General features: G+C 37.2%; 1 long non-coding RNA gene across 2 annotated transcripts in view; it reads right to left on the minus strand.

Moving 5' to 3' along the window:
* Positions 1-1,488: 1,488 nt before the first annotated feature.
* LOC133774852 (uncharacterized) overlaps positions 1,489-17,905 on the minus strand; it is a 294,451-nt gene continuing 278,034 nt past the window's right edge. For both annotated transcript variants that reach the window (XR_009868172.1, XR_009868173.1), the window contains one exon: positions 1,489-1,600. This is a non-coding gene — a long non-coding RNA (uncharacterized LOC133774852). The remainder of the gene's footprint in view (positions 1,601-17,905) is intronic.

A 17,905-nucleotide genomic window follows, 5' to 3' on the forward strand; every position in this document is an offset into this window, starting at 1 on the left:
TTAAATCAATAAAATGCCAAAGGCAAAACCATAGTTCTCTTTCCACTGTAATATAAAGGACAAAATAACATTTGATACTAAAAGTCAAGTTCTTTTCATTATGCTAAATTTTTTACCCTAGCTTCATTTTTCATGAAAACTCCTTAAAGGAAGATATTGTATAAATAATAAACATATGTGCAAAGAATTTTTTAGTTTCATGGAATCCGTTCAAACATATTATTTTATTTAATATTAGCTATTTTTGGAAGAAATCCATGGTGGAATGAAATGAGCATCGGTTTTGAAATTGGAGTTCAAAACCTGGTCCTTACCACTTTTAGTCCTTAAGCATGTAGCTTAAACTATCTAAAACAAAATTTATATTTGGGGTATTTTTATTTATTTATTTGAAATATAGAGTTACAGAGAGAGAATAAGAGAAAGAGAGAAGCTGGTTAACTCCCCAAATGGCCACAATGACCAAGGCTGGCCCATGCAGAAACCAGGAACCTGGAACTCGATCGAGGTCTCCCACATGGGTGGTAATAGCCCATGTACTTGAGCCATACTCTACTGCCTTTCCAAGCATATTAGCAAGGAGCTGGATCAGAAGTACAGTAGCTGGAAAGTCAAACCAGCAAGTTAGCTACAAAATTAATTTTCTTTAGTATTCAAATATATATTTTCCATAGGATGCTATTAGAATAACAATGATATTCTTCCAGATAGTCATTGACGTACTTTACATATTTAAAAAGAGAAAATAATGATTCTTAATAAAAGCAATTTTTAGTTAGAAATATTGGAACTTTGTGTTTCTGTGTGGGCACAAACTGATGAGGTCTTCACTAATTATATACTGAATTGATCTTCTGTATATAAAGAGAATTGGAAATGAAAAAAACAACCTGGTGTTAAATTGGAAATGGCATAGAAAATTAATTAATTTTTTTAAAAAAACTATTATGTAGTATCTCTCTCTTTAATGTGCTGTACATTGTTATTTAATGCTATAATTAGTACTCCAATGGTAGTTTTTTCACTTTGTGTTGCTATATGGGCAAACTGTTGAAATCTTTACCTAATATGTACTAAACTGATCTTCTGTATATAAAGAGAATTGAAAATGAATCTTTATGTGAATGGAAGGGGAAATGGAGCGGGAGGGGGGAGGGTTGCGGGTAGGAGGGAAGTTATGGGAGGGGGGAAGCCATTGTAACCCATAAGCTGTACTTTGGAAATTTATATTCATTAAATAAAAGTTAAAAAAAAAAAAGCAACCATTGGAAAAAAAAAAAAAGAAATATTGGAACTGTCGTAAGTTTCAGAAGTATATCCAAGTCATAACAGAAGTACAATGGAAACTTAAATCTTTAACATTTAGAATCTTTGGCATTCTAGTCTTCCCTTAACCATTTCCTAATTACATAAAAACTAAAAAGTCCTTCTGCTTCTGAAACATGATCTCAACCACTTTAAAATATCTGTTACTTACAGTTTGGCCTTGACATTTTGTTGCTGCTAGTGGTGATGGCATTGGTAGTAGTTTCTTGGTTAAATCTTGTGGGACTTTGTTTCTGTTTTGTTTTTCTTTGCTTTGGTGTTGTTTGAAGGATATCTGAATATCCAAGAAGAATGAGAGAAGTCTGACGTTAGTGGTTGTTTGGATTCTGTGCTTATTCCTAGTTTAGAGAATTCATTGTTTATGAGTCTAAGGAAGGCTAACATTTTAAAAGTAAACTAGAACACATACATTACTTTTATATATAAGCTATAATTAAATATATGACAGTCACATTATCTTTCTGTATTTGTACATAACACTTTTCTTTTTCCAAACATTATTTATTTATTTTAAACATTTATTTATTTGAATGACAGAGTGTCAGAGAGAGAAAGAGATAGAGATATTTTCTGTCATTTTGTACACTCACAAAATGGCTACAACAGCTTGGGTTGGGCCAGGATGAAGCCAGGAGCCAAGAACTCCATCCAAGTCTCTCACCTGGGTGTGGGGGTGTGAAGAAGGACTCAAACACTTGGGCCAGCATCTGCTGCTTCCCAGGACTATCAGCAGGGAGCTGGATTAGAAACATAGTAGCCTGGACTCCAACTAGCACTCTGATATGGGATACAGATATCCTAAGTGGGGGCTTAACTCCCTGTACCATAATACCTGTCTCTGTTTATTTATTCACTTGAGAGAGAAAGAGTTGCCATCATTAGTTCACTTTGAAGTTGGGAGGTGGGAATTCAATGCAAGTCTCCCACATGTGTGGCAGAGACCCAAGCACCTGAGCCCTCATAGCCATCTTCTAGAATCTGCACTGGAAGGAAGCTGTAGTCAGAAGCTGGTTCTGGCAATCAAATCAAATCCAATATGGGTTGTGGACATCTAAATCCAAGTTAAATATCTGTTCCCTGTTTTCTCATAGTCTTACAAATGTTCTAACAATTTTCCGCATCACACTCTCCAAGGGAAGAAAATCATTTTCACTATTTAGTCAGAGCTTTGAATACCTCCTACCCAGAAATAATCTAGTTGGTCCTTGAAATCTTCTCTTAAGTGCACTCTGATTTACACAAGAATAATCCCATGGAGACAAAAATTAGAGTATTCAACAATATAACTATGTAAACACTCCATGTTTTGCCGTATTTATCAGACTTCAATATTTATGCCATTCATTTGACAAGTACACTAGAAAGTAGCTATCATCTGTCCTTGGTCTCCATTTCAAATGGTTGATGTTGATCCTTTGGCAACAAAGGCACATGTGGAAAAAGAGATGGAAGATGTAACTTCGTGAAACCTAAGCAAGGATGCTCCCTAATCTTTAATGCAATAAATGTTTAAGCTTTAAACTCACTGTCTGTATCTCAGTGACTGAAGAAGCTAAGACAAGAAAAAAAAAATTTCATTTAGCAAAGGCCACACACACAAAATTTGATCCTTAGTAGCTCCAGAGCAGAACTTTATGCTGTGTGGGGTCTCTCCAATTTGCAGCTTTTTAAAGTCTTCATAGCAATGTTGCATACGTTATCTCATACTGAATCTAGACTGAGTTCATTTAATTAGCAATGACAGAAATAGGTAGGAAAATGCTGAATAGAGTCAGTGAAGCCAAACCCAATTCATCATTTTCAGTTTATACTGTGGTACCTCTTAAAATATCATAATTTTAGAACACAAACTCATTTGTTAGGGAAAAACAGGAGGTTGATAAGAATTTATACAAACTGATTAATTTTTCAAATACATGGCTGTAAAAGGCAAATTGTTTTTCTGCTTCCTTATTATGCTGGCTAGTGCTTATCATTTCATACACATGTCAAACACTAAATGATGAAACTTTAAAAGAGGAAGGGAAAAAACAGCATCTCACTTTGAAATATCTTTGAGAACTGAAAATTAAAATGAACATAAAATAATTGGGGGTGGAGAGAAACTCCTATTCTCTTCATTTCAAACCAAGTGCTTACAAACGACACAAATTCAAACCTCCCACCTGCTTAACAATGTAAGAAAAAAGACCAACATACCAGTACAGTCTTAGGTTAATCCCTACAAACTTGATGATAAATGAACATTTGTTGTTTTCCTTCAGTGATTCTGTGTTTGCATCCTTTTCCAGGGAATAAAGCCACCACTCAGAACAAATTTGATGTGCATTTTTAATGAGGCTAATTAGGTGGTAGGCAGCTTGGAAAGCTCCTGTGCATAGTACATTAGGAGTTCAGTAATTCCTCCTGGGAAGAGTGGGAGGAGCCCTAGATCTTAAAATTACGAATTGATCTCTATTGTCATCAAGTGTTCTCTTCCTTAACAAAATTAACTTTGTTGGGGCCGGCGCTGTGGCAGCAGGTTAAAGCCCTTGCCTGAAGCGCCGGCATCCTATATGGGCGCTGGTTCTAATTCCAGCTGCTCTTCTTCCGATCCAGCTCTCTGCTATTATTACCTGGGAATGCAGTAGAAGATGGCCTGAGTGCTTGGGCACCTGCACCCAAGTGGGAGACCAGGAAGAAACTCCTGGCTCCTGGCTCTGGATCGGCGCAGCTCCGGCCATTGCAGCCATCTAGGGAGTGAACCAGCAGATGGAAGACCTCTCTCTCTGTCTCTACCTCTCTCTGTAACTCTGTCTTTCAAATTAATACAATAAATCAAAGAAAGAAACTAAGTTAACTTTGTAAAATGTCACTGAGAAGAAACCAATGCTGAATCCACCAAAACTCACTTGCAGTCCCCCACTGCCTTATCTGCAGGGGATGTTTACCAAGATGCCTAGCACATGCCTGAAGCTGCAGGAAGTACTGAGTCCTGTGTATGCCATGCTTTGTCCTATATGTACACAGCTATGATAAGGTTCACATTATAAATTTGGCACAGAGGTTAAAAAACAATGAATATGACAGGAGAGTTATAATAATATTTTATAATAAAAGTTATTTAAAACTTACAATTTTTTATTTCTGGAAGTCTCCATTTAATATTGTCAGACAACAGAAAATGATGGAAAGTGAAACCATGGATGCCATGGTGACTACTGTAGACTCCTGCCTACCTGCTTGACAATCATGTCATCACAGGTAATAAGAAAATTTTCACAGTAGGATATGTTCAAGGTAAACCCTCACACTACAGAAAAAACAATCCAAATCCCTTTACAATCCTCACTTTTTCAATTGCACAGTGAAGACAATACATTGACTTAACTTGAGAACTGGACAAATTTCTGACTATTGAACACTTCTGGCATTCGTTAAGTCTTCGGGTACTGCAGAAATTAATGTCACTGGACTTTGTTATTAGTCCATTGTTTCTATTTCCCATTTTTAATGTCAGTGAAATGTTGCAGTGAAATAATAGGTACTCCAGTTGCCTCAAATAATCAATATGCCTTTAATATGCCTTTCCAATAGAACATGCTTTTGCCATTAGAAAAAGACTTTTATTATTAGTACCTTCCATCAGCAATCAAAGACTCACAGAATGTCCGAGTTTTACACAGCCAAAGAACGTATACTTGCAACACCACATTTTATATTTGTATGTGATTTCTTCTCATATTAATGTAGAGCAATTAACTGAAAAGACAGTCCAATATCACTTCAAATCTGAAGAAAGAACCAATTTAAAGTAAATGCAATTTTATTACTTTCAGTAACATATAATTACACTAACAAATAACTGTCAATATCTTAGTCAAAGCTTTTCATTTGAAAAATCCCTCTTTCATTTATTTTCAGTATATAAATTCAATGAAAACTGTTCTATTAAAGAATCTAGTCCTTCTTTTTTCCTCTTTCAACTTTTAAGGAAGATTTGAAGTTATAATGAAAATGTGGTTTTTAATAGAAAATGTAAAATAAATTTCAAATTAATCCAGGAAAAAATAACTACAATTCTATAGTAAATTAAGCTTTTACTATACAAGGTAAGATTTCAGTCACTCCTTTGTCAATTATTTATTGAACATTTAAAACACATAAGGCCTTTGTGTGAATGTATTTAAGATATTAGTGATAATAATGATATTACTATCTGGCCTCTAGGAGGAAGAGGTAATGTATGGAGTAAGACCAGGATATGGAAACTGACCAGTTATGTGCAAGAAAACAAACAAAAAACACAGTGTCTGCACGGAACACAAAACTTGATGCAAACTGAAATTCTGCATGCTAAGGGAGAACTACCACACATCCCTAATCGCATAAAGGCACCTTTTTAGCTCCACTGATGGAGAACCCATCTGTAGAATCTCTTCCCTTGTTATGCCCAGATAAGTGGATCCCCAAGAAGCTATCAGCGACCCCATCACACCAAAATGCAAAAGCTAGGTTTTTATTAAAAAGGTGCAAGCTGCGACAGGGACCTCATCAAACCAACTGGTACAGCGAAGGAAGGAGGAAAGGCCCAGGTCTTTGTTCAGGGACACTTTTAAAGGGTAGATACATCAGCAAGGGCTTAGGGTGCGGGGCCTTGTGTGATTGGGCAGGGAGGGGGAGGGGTCTCTGTTTGGCTTGGGTTCAGGGAGTTACCTCATTTGGTAATCTCTACTGAGCTGCCCTTGGTCTGCTGAGCTAGCTGTCCTTGGTAAGCTTTGATATCTCCAGAATGCCTGAATGCCTGCTTTTACAAGGACTTGGGTCTGCTATGGGAAACAGAGGCTGCCTTTTATTGCTTCAAAATAGAGTCACTTTGGCTCTTCACCCTCTGTGCTGTTCTGTCTTCCTTGTGTTCAACCATAAGACCCCAGTAAATCCTTTCTGGGTTGCACATTGGCCTCTAGCCAATTTCTATGTGCAACTGAATTAAAAAACTCAGGATTGGTAACACAGGGAGGCAGACATAGAAGCAGAGTGATCACTTGATGTCTAATGTATTTTTCCAAGTAAGAGATGACAGTAGCTTGGACTAGAGAAGAGTTAAAAACTGAAAACTTCTGTGACACCCTCTTCAATATCTTTTGAGCATTGGATACTTTATTACAAATAACGGAATTTATTCTGCTGTATTATTACATATCATTTTATAATATCTCACCTTTCATAGACTATGAGCATCTGAGAAACAGGAACCATATCATATTGATTTTGCATTCTGAGAACTTACACTCTGGTAAGCATATGCAGGTGTTCTACAAACATCTAGTGAGTAACCTAGTCAAAATGAATCTCAGTGAAGAATGCATTTTTCATTTTGAAAAAACTTTTAATATGCAATTTAAGCTAAAAGAGAAGAGAGTGTTGAAAGGATAATAGGAAAGCCCGAGTTACTGAGCTCCAAAGTAGCAAAAAAGAGATGTGTTGTATATCATTCCACTATCAAGTAATTAATAGTTAATGATGATTTGTGACTCCTTTAAAGACAATTGTTGCTGTGGATTCATTCTGAGAGGAGGAGTACAGTGGGGGCAAGAGGTGCGGAGTCACCATACAGACCCCAGGAGTCGGGTGAGGCGAGCAGCCTGCACACTCATTTATTTCAGTTGGTACAGCAGCTTATATAGCCAAGGCAGCCAATCTGGTCAAGTGGCGGTTTATGCCCTAACCAATCACAGTCTGTTGCCAGGCAGGCTCCTTTTCCAGGTGGTTTCCGAAGCCATTCCTGAGTAACTGACGCTTGCTCACCAGCGGCCATTTTGGCATAACCTTCTCTTTCCATCACAGATAATATCTCCTAATAACATCTTTTCTACCACAAGAAATTTTCCATTCTTTAAATTTGAGTAGAAAGAAATCCAAACTCTTCAAAATTTTGATTGGTAAGAAAAATGACAATATTTTCTGAAGTAATTATTTGAGGACAGACCAATTTTTAAAGCACCAAGGTCAGACAGAATGGACTTACTACATTAGTGCTCATGGGTGTCTCCAAGTCTAGAAAGAGCTATATTTAAACAAGATTTCTAGCCTTTATTAGAAAAATGTTTTATGAATCATAAACAGTCTAAAAATAACAAAAATTTCTATTAAGATGATTAAAATGATTTATTGTAAAGTAATACTTTTTATACTTATGTACTTTGTGGGAGTATGGAAAAGAATATTGATTTCTCATTTAGAATATTTTTCTATATATAAGATAAATATAATCATATTCACTCTATGAAAATAATCACATATTTTTTCCAATAAAAGTATTTTTATAAACTTTTTGTTATACTTTTCATCTTTTTTTCAAATTAAAATGTGCTTGTTTCTTATTTTATAAAATTGAAACCAGATTATTTTTATAGCATCTAGTTTTTATTACCATTTTACCTAAGCTTTTTTCAATGCCATTAAATATTCTTTGAAAGCATATTTTCATGCATTTGTATTACAATTTTTCTATTGTTTTTATTCTATCAGATATATACTGAATACTTACTACGTGCTGGACAATATGTTAAGTACTATAGACTCATGGTATTCTTGTATTTATAGGGAGTTTATATCAACAAATAGCACTGTCAAGTTTATTGAATGCTACAGCATGCTATAGCAACAAAGCAAGAACATGTTGACCTAATCTAGGAAAATCAGCTACTTTATGCTGAAACCTGAAGAATAAATAAGAGAATAGATGATGTGTGTTGAGAAATATTAGAAGTGTATTCTAAGCAAAGAAACTATTTGTTCAAAGGTTTGGAATCAAAAGAAACCATGTGGACTTCAGCCATGGTGATATAGCTCCAGGGAGAGTGTGGCATAAGCCTGGACTGGAGTCCTGGGGGCTAGCAGGTGCTATCAGTTGCCCATGATCCAGTGGAAGTAGAGGGAGCATGTTTATCTCACCTCAACTTCCCCATCAACAGCTTCCAATGTGAAGCTGACAACAAGTGGGCACCAATCTGGTTTGATAGGAGTTGCAGAAGACTTTCTGTGCAGGCACAGCAATTGCCTGGGACAGGACTCCATCATCTCAGCAGTACTGGTGGCAGTGGCAGGAGCGAGCAACATTGAGCCAATGGCTCTTGTGTATGCATGTGATCCAGAGATTCTAGTGGAGGGAATAATCTACAGTCCCCAGAGTTTGAGCCTGGCTGGGAGGTGGCTGGTCTACCATGTAGGACAATGAGGTGCACACAGCCTCCCAGGATCAAGACATATTCACAACTGTCACAGGGAACATCTGTCTTTCTGTTGACTGGACAGGCCGGCAGGGCAGAGAGAAATCTCTGCACCCAGAGAGTGTGGAGCTTGTGTTCTGAGACCATGGGGACTCAATGGTTACATGAGAATTTGCAAAGTGTAGCTGGGTCTCTGGGCAATCACTGGGTGCATTTCCATATACTTGGAGCTCCATGGTTGCCTAGAGCAGGTCAGATCATTGCAGCAGGAACTGTGCTCACAGTGAGGACTGCTCAGATCATTTATGTGGTTCATACAGTGGTGTGGAACACACTGGGGGCTAAACCATATCACTAAGATCTACCATACCCAACCTGGGTGTTACCCTCAATACTTACCCAATCCAAGAGCACTGATTAGAGCTCACTGGCCACACCCACCATGCACTGCTTGGTATTCACTGAAAGTGAAGATATTCCACTAAGCTACAGAAGAATAGCTCAAAGATAAAAGCCATCAGAAGGAAAAAACAAAACTCAGCTACACAAATGCATAAAACCACAGAAATTCAAGAAATGAGAATAAGGAAGACACCATGACACCTCACCCCCACAAAGGAACACAAAGACATTTCAATATTAGAATGTGAAGATGAGGAGATTTAGGAAATGACAGAAAAAGAAGTCAAATAATTCACCATAGGATTACTCAAAAGCAATCAGAAGCAAATCTATAAAGAAAACCATACATGACATGAATGTAAATTTTTCCCATAAAATTGAGTTTTAAAGAGAAATCAAGATGAAATGTTAGAAATGAAGAATCCAATAGATCAATAAAAAATGATTTGGAGGGGCTGGTGTTGGGCGCAGCAGGTTAATGCCTTGGCCTGAAGCGCCGGCATCCCATGTGGGCGTTGATTCTAGTTCCAGCTGCTCCACTTCTGGTCCAGCTCTCTGCTGTGGCCTGGGATAGCAGAAGAGGATGGTCCAAGGCCTTGGGCCCTTGCATCCACGTGGGAGACCCAGAGGAAGCTCCTGGCTCCTGGCTTCGGATCAGCACAGCTCCAGCCATTGCGACCAATTGAGGAGTAAGCCATCGAATGAAGACTTCTCTCTCTCTCTCTCTCTCTCTGCCTCTCCTCTCTCTGTGTAACTCTGACTTTCAAATAAATAAATAAATCTTTTAAAAAATGATTTGGAAAGCCTTAACAACAGAATTGGTGAGGCAGAAGAAAGAATATCTGAGCTTGAAGACAAATCTTTGGAAATCTAACAGTTAGACCAAAAACAACAACAACGACAACAAACCCCAAGAAGAAAATAGAAAACTTAAACACAGTGTTGGAGATAGATGGGATAGGACACTATCAAATGACAAAACATATGGGTCTTAGGAGTTCCTGAGCCTGAGTAAAGAGAGAATGGCCAGAAGGCCTAATAGTGAAATAATTACAGAAAACTTCCCCCAATTTGGAGAAAGAAAGGGATACCTAAGTAGAAAAAGCAGATAGAATTCGATAATAGACATGATCAGAAAAGATCTTCACCACCACATTATAGTCAAACTTTCCAAAAACAAACGCCAAGAATAGTTTCTAAAACGCTCATGAGAGAAATGCCAGATTATTTTCCGAAGATCTTCAATTACACTCTCAGCTGACTTCTCATCAGAAACCCTACATACTACAAGAGAATGGTGAGGCACAGTCCAACTCTTAAAAGACAAAAATTGCCAACTCAGAATACTGTAACATGCGAAGCCATCATTTATAAATGAAAGTGAAATAAAGTCCTTCTATAATAAAAAGAAAGTGGAAGAATTTGTCACCACTTGTCCAGCTGCTTGCCCAGGTGCTTGAGGATGTGCACACAGAAACATAGTCATCACTATGAGAGAATATGCAGGCAGGAAATCTCCCAGCAAAAGTATAAAAGAAATCCAAAATAAGCAATATGAATATTTATGGAAAAATAGCAGACCCAAGTCATTACTTACCAACAGTCACCTTGCATGTAAATGGCCTCAACTCTTCAGGTAAAAGATACAGACTGCCTGGATGGATTACCAAACAAGACTCATCTGTTGGTTGCTTACAAGAAACACATCTCATGAATAAAAATTCACACAGACCATAAGTGAAAAGGATGGAAAAAGCTATTCCATGCTAGTGGAAAGCAGAAAAAGGCAGTTGTTGTCTTCTTAGTATCAGACTAAAAAGACTTCAACATAAAAATTATTAAAAGAGATGAAGAAGGATACTATGTAATTATTAAGGGATCCATTCAACAGGAAGATGTGACTATAATAAATGAATACATACCCAACTGCAGGGGACCTGGCTATTTAAAAGAAATTTTAATGGCTCTAAAGGGAGACATAGACTCCAATACAATAATAAATGGGGGACACCAACACATCACTTTCATCAATGGACAAATCAACAAAGATACAACAGAGCTAATCAACACTTTGGACCAAATGGACCTAATTAATATCTATAGAACTTTTTACCCCACAGTTGTAGAATGCACATTCATCTCATCAGTGCTTGGAACCTAAATGCCCATCAACAGTAGACTGGATAAAGAAATATGGGACAAATACTCTATAGAATTCTATATAGCAGTAAAAAACAATGAAATCCGGTCATTTGCAACAAAATGGAGGAATCTGGAAAACATCATGCTGGATGAAATAAGCCAGTCCCAAAGGGGCAAATATCATAGGTTCTCCCTGATTGGTGACAACTGACCGAGCACCAAAAAGGAAACCTGTTGAAGTGTAATGGACACTATCAGAAACAGTGACTTGATCAGCCCTTGTCCTGACTGTTGATGTACAACTTAATACTTTATCGATTTTAGTATTCTTTTTGGTTCTAGTTAATATGATTGGTTGAACTCTGTAATTAACACACAATTATTCTTAGGTGTTTAAATTTAACTGAAAAATCATCTCTGTTAAATATGAGTGGGAATAAGAGAGGGAGGAGATATACAATTTGGGACATGCTCAATCTGACTTGCCCCATATGGTAGAGTTAGAAATGTGCCAGGGGATTCCAATTCAATCCCATCAAGGTGGCATGTACCAACGCCATCTCACTAGACCAAGTGATCAATTTCTGTTCACAATTGATCATACTGATAGGTCTAAGAGCCAAAGGGATCCCACAAACAAGACTAGTATCTGCTAATACTAACTGATAGAATTAAAAAGGGAGAGAACGATCCAACATGGGAAGCAGGATACACAGCAGACTCAGAAAGGCAGATGCCCTAAACAGCACTCTGGCCTCAGAATTAGCCCTTAAGGCATTTGGATCTGGCTGAAGAGCCCATGAGAGTATTTTAGGCATAGAAAGCCAAGACACTCTAGGCCGGCGCCGTGGCTCAACAGGCTAATCCTCCGCCTTGTGGCGCCGGCACACCGGGTTCTAGTCCCGGTCGGGGCACCGATCCTGTCCCGGTTGCCCCTCTTCCAGGCCAGCTCTCTGCTGTGGCCAGGGAGTGCAGTGGAGGATGGCCCAAGTGCTTGGGCCCTGCACCCGCATGGGAGACCAGGAGAAGCACCTGGCTCCTGCCATCGGATCGGCGCGGTGCGCCGGCCGCAGCGCGCTACCGCGGCGGCCATTGGAGGGTGAACCAATGGCAAAAAGAAGACCTTTCTCTCTGTCTCTCTCTCACTGTCCACTCTGCCTGTCAAAAACAAAAAAAAAAAAAAAGAAAAGAAAGCCAAGACACTCTGGCAAAAAAAAAATAAAACTAAATGAAAGATCTCTATGAGTGAGATCCCAGCGGAAAGAACGGGCCATCAAAGAAGGAGGTACCTTTCTCTGAAGGGAGGAGAGAAGTTCCACTTTGACTATGACCTCGTTTAAATAAGATCGTAGTTGGCAAACTCAAAAGGCTTCCATAGCCTTGGCAACTCATGACAAGAGCCTAGGGTGATTACTGATGCCATAAACAAGAGTGCCAATTTGTTAAGTCAACAACAGGAGTCACTGTGCACTTACTATTCATGTATGATCTCTGTCCTTAATGTGTTGTACAATGTAAATTAATGCTATAACTAGTACTCAAACAGTATTTTACATTTTGTGTTTTGGTGTGGATGCAAACTGTTGAAATCTTTACTTATTTTATACTAAATTGATCTTCTGTATATAAAGATAATTGAATATGAATCTTGATGTGAATGGAATGGGAGACAGAGTGTGAGATGGGAGTGTTGTGGGTGGGAGGGAAGTTTTTTGGGGGGAAAAGCCATTGTAATCCATATGCTGTACTTTGGAAATTTATATTTATTAAATAAAAGAAAAAAGTAGATCATAAGCTAGGCCTTTAATTACATCTCAGAAAAATTTTTTAAAAAGCAAAATCATACCATGCATCTTCTCTGACCACAATGGAATGAAGCTGGAAATCAACAACTCAAGAATCTCTAGATCATAATGGAGACTGAACAACATGTTCTTCAAAGAACAATGGGTCATAGAAGAAATCAAAAGAAAAATCAAGAAATTTCTAGGAACAAATGAAGCTGGCAATACATCATATAAAAACTTTTGGGATAGAGCAAAAGCAGTGTTAAGAGGGAAGTTTGTAGTAATGGTGCCTACATGAAGAAATTGGAAATGTACTAACTAAATGAGTTACCAGTGTATCTCCAGGACCTAGAAAAACAACAAACTAAAACCTAAACCAGTAGAAGAAAAGAAATAATTAGAATTAGAAGTCAACAAAATTGAAACCAAAAAAACAACAAACCAAACTGAAAATTAGGAGGAAGAAATAAATAATTAAAATTAAGAAACAAATACACAAAATTGAAACAAAAAATAGAAAAACTAAGTGAAAAGAAGAGCTATATTTTTTAAAAAAATCAACAAAGTTGGCACACCATTGGCCCAACTAACCAAAAAAAGGGAGAAAGACTCAAATAAAAAAAATAGAGATGAAAAAAGAAATGTAAAAACAGACACCACAGAAATAAAAAGAATCATCAGAAATTACTACAAAGAACTGTATGCAAATAAACTGGGAAACCTAGAAGGAATGGTTAGATTCCTAGACAACCTACCTAAACTGAGCCAGGAAGATATAGAAAAATTAAACAGACTGAAACTAAGACAAAAATTGAATCAGTAATAAAGACCCTCCCAACAAAATAAAGCCCAGGACCAGATTGCTTCACTGATGAATTCTACTAGACATTTAAGGAAGAACTAACTCCAGTTCTTCTCAAGTTATTTAAAACAACTAAAAGGGAGGGAATCCTCCCAAATTCTTTCTGTGAAGCCATCATCACCTTACTTCCTAAATCTGGAAAAGATGCAACAGAGAAGGAGTAAAACAGACCGATTTCCCTGATGAATATAAATACAAATCCTCAATAAAGTTCTGGCCAATTGAATTCAACAACACATCAGGAAGATCATTCACCCAGACCAAATAGGATTTATCCCTGTTATACATGGATGGTTCAACATTCTCAAGTCAATCAATGTGATACACCACATTAACAAACTGTTGAACAAAAACCATATGATTATCCCAATAGATGCAGAGAAAGCATTTGACAAAATACAACAGCCTTTCATAATGAAAATTCTAAGAAAACTGAATATAGAAGGAGCATTCCTCAACACAATCAAAGCAATTTACAACAAATCCATGGCCAGTGTTCTATTGAATGGGAAAAAGTTGGAAGTATTCCCACTGAGATTTGGGACCAGACAAGAATGCCCACTCTCACCACTGCTGCTGCTCACCACTGCTGTTTAATACAGTCCTGGAATTTTTGGCCAGAACCATCAGGCAAGAAAAAGAAATCAAAGGGATTCAAATTGGTAAAGAGGAAGTCAAACTATCCCTATTTGCAGATGATATGATTCTATGTATAGGGGACTCAAAATCTCCACTAACACTACTGGAACTCATACAAAGAGTTTGGTAAAATAGCAGGACATTAAATCAACACACAAAAATCAACAGCCTTTGTATACACAGACAATGCCATGGCTGAGAAAGAACTTCTAAAATCAATACCATTCATAATAGCTACAAAAAATATCAAACACCTTGGAATAAATTTAATGAAAGACATCAAAGATCTCTATGCCAAGAATTACAAAAAATTATAGTCATCCCACTCCTCAGAATTTACCCAAGGGAAATGGAATCAGCAAATAAAAGAATTATCTGCACCTCCATGTTTATTGCAGCTAAATTCACAATAGCAAAACATGGAATCAACCTAAATTTCCATCACTGGAAGACTCAATAAAGAAATTATGGGATATGTATTCTATGGAATACTACACAGCGATCAAAAAACCCTGAAACTTGGTCATTTGCAACAAAATGGATGAATCTGGAAAACATTACACTGAGTGAAATAGGCCAGCCACAAATGGACAAATCAATATGTTCTCCCTGATCTGTGATAACTAACAGAATACCTAAAAGGAAACCTGTAGAAGTGAAATAGACACTATGAGAAGTAATGACTTGAATAGCCGTTGTCTTATCTGTTGAGGAACAGTTTATTATTTTATTTATTTTTATTTTTTGCTACTTAGTACCATTGTTTGAACTCTTAACATAGAAGTAATCATAGGTGTATAAAGTCAGTTGAAAATAGATCCCAGTAAAAAAATGAGTAAGAATAAGAGAGGGAAGAACTGTACAATTTGGTACACATTCCCAAGAACTTACCCCTAAGGGTAAAGCTAAAAACTTGCCATGGGATTCGAAAACCCATTAAGCTGGGTAGTACTAATGCCATCTTACACACTAAAGTGATCAGATTGTTTAATTGATCATATATATGGGATTAAATGTCAGAGGGATCACATAAATAACACCAGTGTCTGGTAATAACAATAGATAGAATTAAAAAGGAGAAAACAATGCAACATGGGGAACAGTCCACACAGCAGACTCAGAATGACAAACACCCTAAACAGCACTCTGACCTAAGAATCAGCTCTTAAGGCATTTGGATCTGGCTGAAAAGCCTAAGAGAGCATTTCAGTCATGGAAAGCCAAGACACCATGATAAAAAACATTCTACATGAAGGATCTCTGAGTGAGACCCCTGTGGAAAGAAGGGTCCATCAAAGAAGGATGTACTTTTCTTTGAAGGGAGGAGAGAACTTCCACATTACATTACTTATGGCCTTGTCTAAATACTGACAGAGTTTGTGGACTCAAAAGGCTTCCACAACCTAGCCAGCTCAGGTCAAGAGCCTCGGGTGATCAACGACATCATAAAGTGTTAATTGTTAAATCAACAACAGGAGTCGCTGTGCACTTACTCCCTTGTAGGACTTCTGTCCTCAATGAGATGTACTAGGAGAATTAATTGTAAAACTTGTTCTCAAACAGTACTTTATACTCTGTGTGTGTGGGTGCAAACTGTTGAAATCTTTACTTAATTTAGAGTTGATCATCTGTATATAAAGGTAATTGAATAAATTTTAATGAAGAATGAGATGGGAGAGGGAGTAGGAGATGGGACGGGAGTGGGGGTGGGAGGGCAGGTATGAGGAGAAGAACACTATATTCCTAAAGCTGTACCTATGAAATTTGTATTCACTATAGAAAAGCTTTCCACCAAAAAAAAAAATTAACAGTGGGAATGTGAGATGGAGAAGGAAGGGCTGGAGTGTGGGTGGCAGGGAGGGTTGGGGAGGAAATGTCACTATGTTCCTAAATCCATCTATATGAAATACATGAAACTTGTATAACTTAAATAAAGTTTTTTAAAAATTAAAATTGAAATCAAATAAAAATTACTAATTTTGCTAAAATTATTACTAAAAATTATGTCAATAAAGTTGATTGCTATTATTTATAGCTTCTGTGGTCTAAAAAATCTTCCCAAACACTAAATTAGCTGATATCAAAGCATTGTTCCTAGGGGAAGCACTGGGCTGGGTTCCTGAGTTTCTGGTCACCAATTTTCGTCAACCAATGAACTTTAACCTTGTTTTGTGTGTGCGTCTAACTAAAAAATAGCATGTTTAAAATATATTGCTATTCATTAGCATTGAACTTATGTCCACCAGATCTATAACTTAGGTGAATTAGGCTGATTTAGCACTTGCAGTTACTCCATATGGCACATTATACCCTTCTTGCACTTAGGGATACTGGACAGCACTTCAGCACCACAAATGGAGTAAAATCGCCAAACAAAAATAAATGCATGCAACAACCCTGGCACTAACCAATCCATATAAAGGACACTTGTTTACAGCTGGAAGCTGAAACAAAGCAGAACATTTATCATTAAATCACAGCCAGAAATGTCTATATTGAGCAACTAGATTTTTCTTTGCTCTAAAAATGACCAGAAACATTCTGTGAATATTGATCTTTTTGTACAAATAAATTTTAGCAAGTAAGAAAATTAGTAAATATGGAATCCATGAGCAATAAGATTGGCTCTATTTCCCTTAAATGTTCTTCTTAGTTTATATCATGTTTCAGAATTATCTCAGGGAGTAAAGACATAATGTCACAATATGAACCTATCATTTTAAATATATTTTTCATATATTGGTTCATATATAATACCCATAAGAGAAGTCTTCATAAAGTTCATATAAAAATGTATATTGTGGGGCCGGCACTGTGGCATAGCAGGTAAAGCCACTGCCTGCAGTGCCAGCATCCCATTTGGGCACCAGATCAAGTCTCAGGACTCTGGGACTTCTGATCCAGCTCTCTGCTATGGCCTGGGAAAGCAGTACAAGATGGCCCAAGATGTATAGTGCAAGATGGTCCTTGGTCCCCTATACCCATGTGGGAGACCTGGAAGAAGCTCTTGGCTCCTGCCTTCAGATTGGCCAGCTGCAGCCATCACGGCCATTTGGGCAGTGAACCAAGAAGACCTCTCTCTCATCTCTCCATCTCTGCCTCTCTGTGACTCTGTCTTTCAAATAAATAAAAAAATCTTTAAAAAAATCTATGTTATACGGAGTTTGAATTTTTATATTCTTATTCCATTTTCCACAAACTTTTTGAAGCAATTTCACATGCATTTAACATATGTGTAAATGTTATAAATAATATAATATCTCTCAGGAATAGATCAAATTAGTACATTAAAAAAACACTACTTCATCATGCTGCACTTTTCCCATGACCAGCTTTTCCCTTTTTCCTCTGAGATTGTTATATCTTTATATAGAGGTTATAAATAAAATTAAAAGCTAATCAATTTCATGTATAATTTTAATAAACTTCTGTCTTTAGTGAATATTTGCTTTATTGAATGTTTCTATTAGGAATAACACCTTTAGAAAGTTGTAATGATGTTAGGTAAAAGATGGGTAGGACTTTGAAGGTGTCCA

This window comes from Lepus europaeus, chromosome 2, assembly GCF_033115175.1.
Source record: "Lepus europaeus isolate LE1 chromosome 2, mLepTim1.pri, whole genome shotgun sequence".
Taxonomy (NCBI): domain Eukaryota; kingdom Metazoa; phylum Chordata; class Mammalia; order Lagomorpha; family Leporidae; genus Lepus; species Lepus europaeus.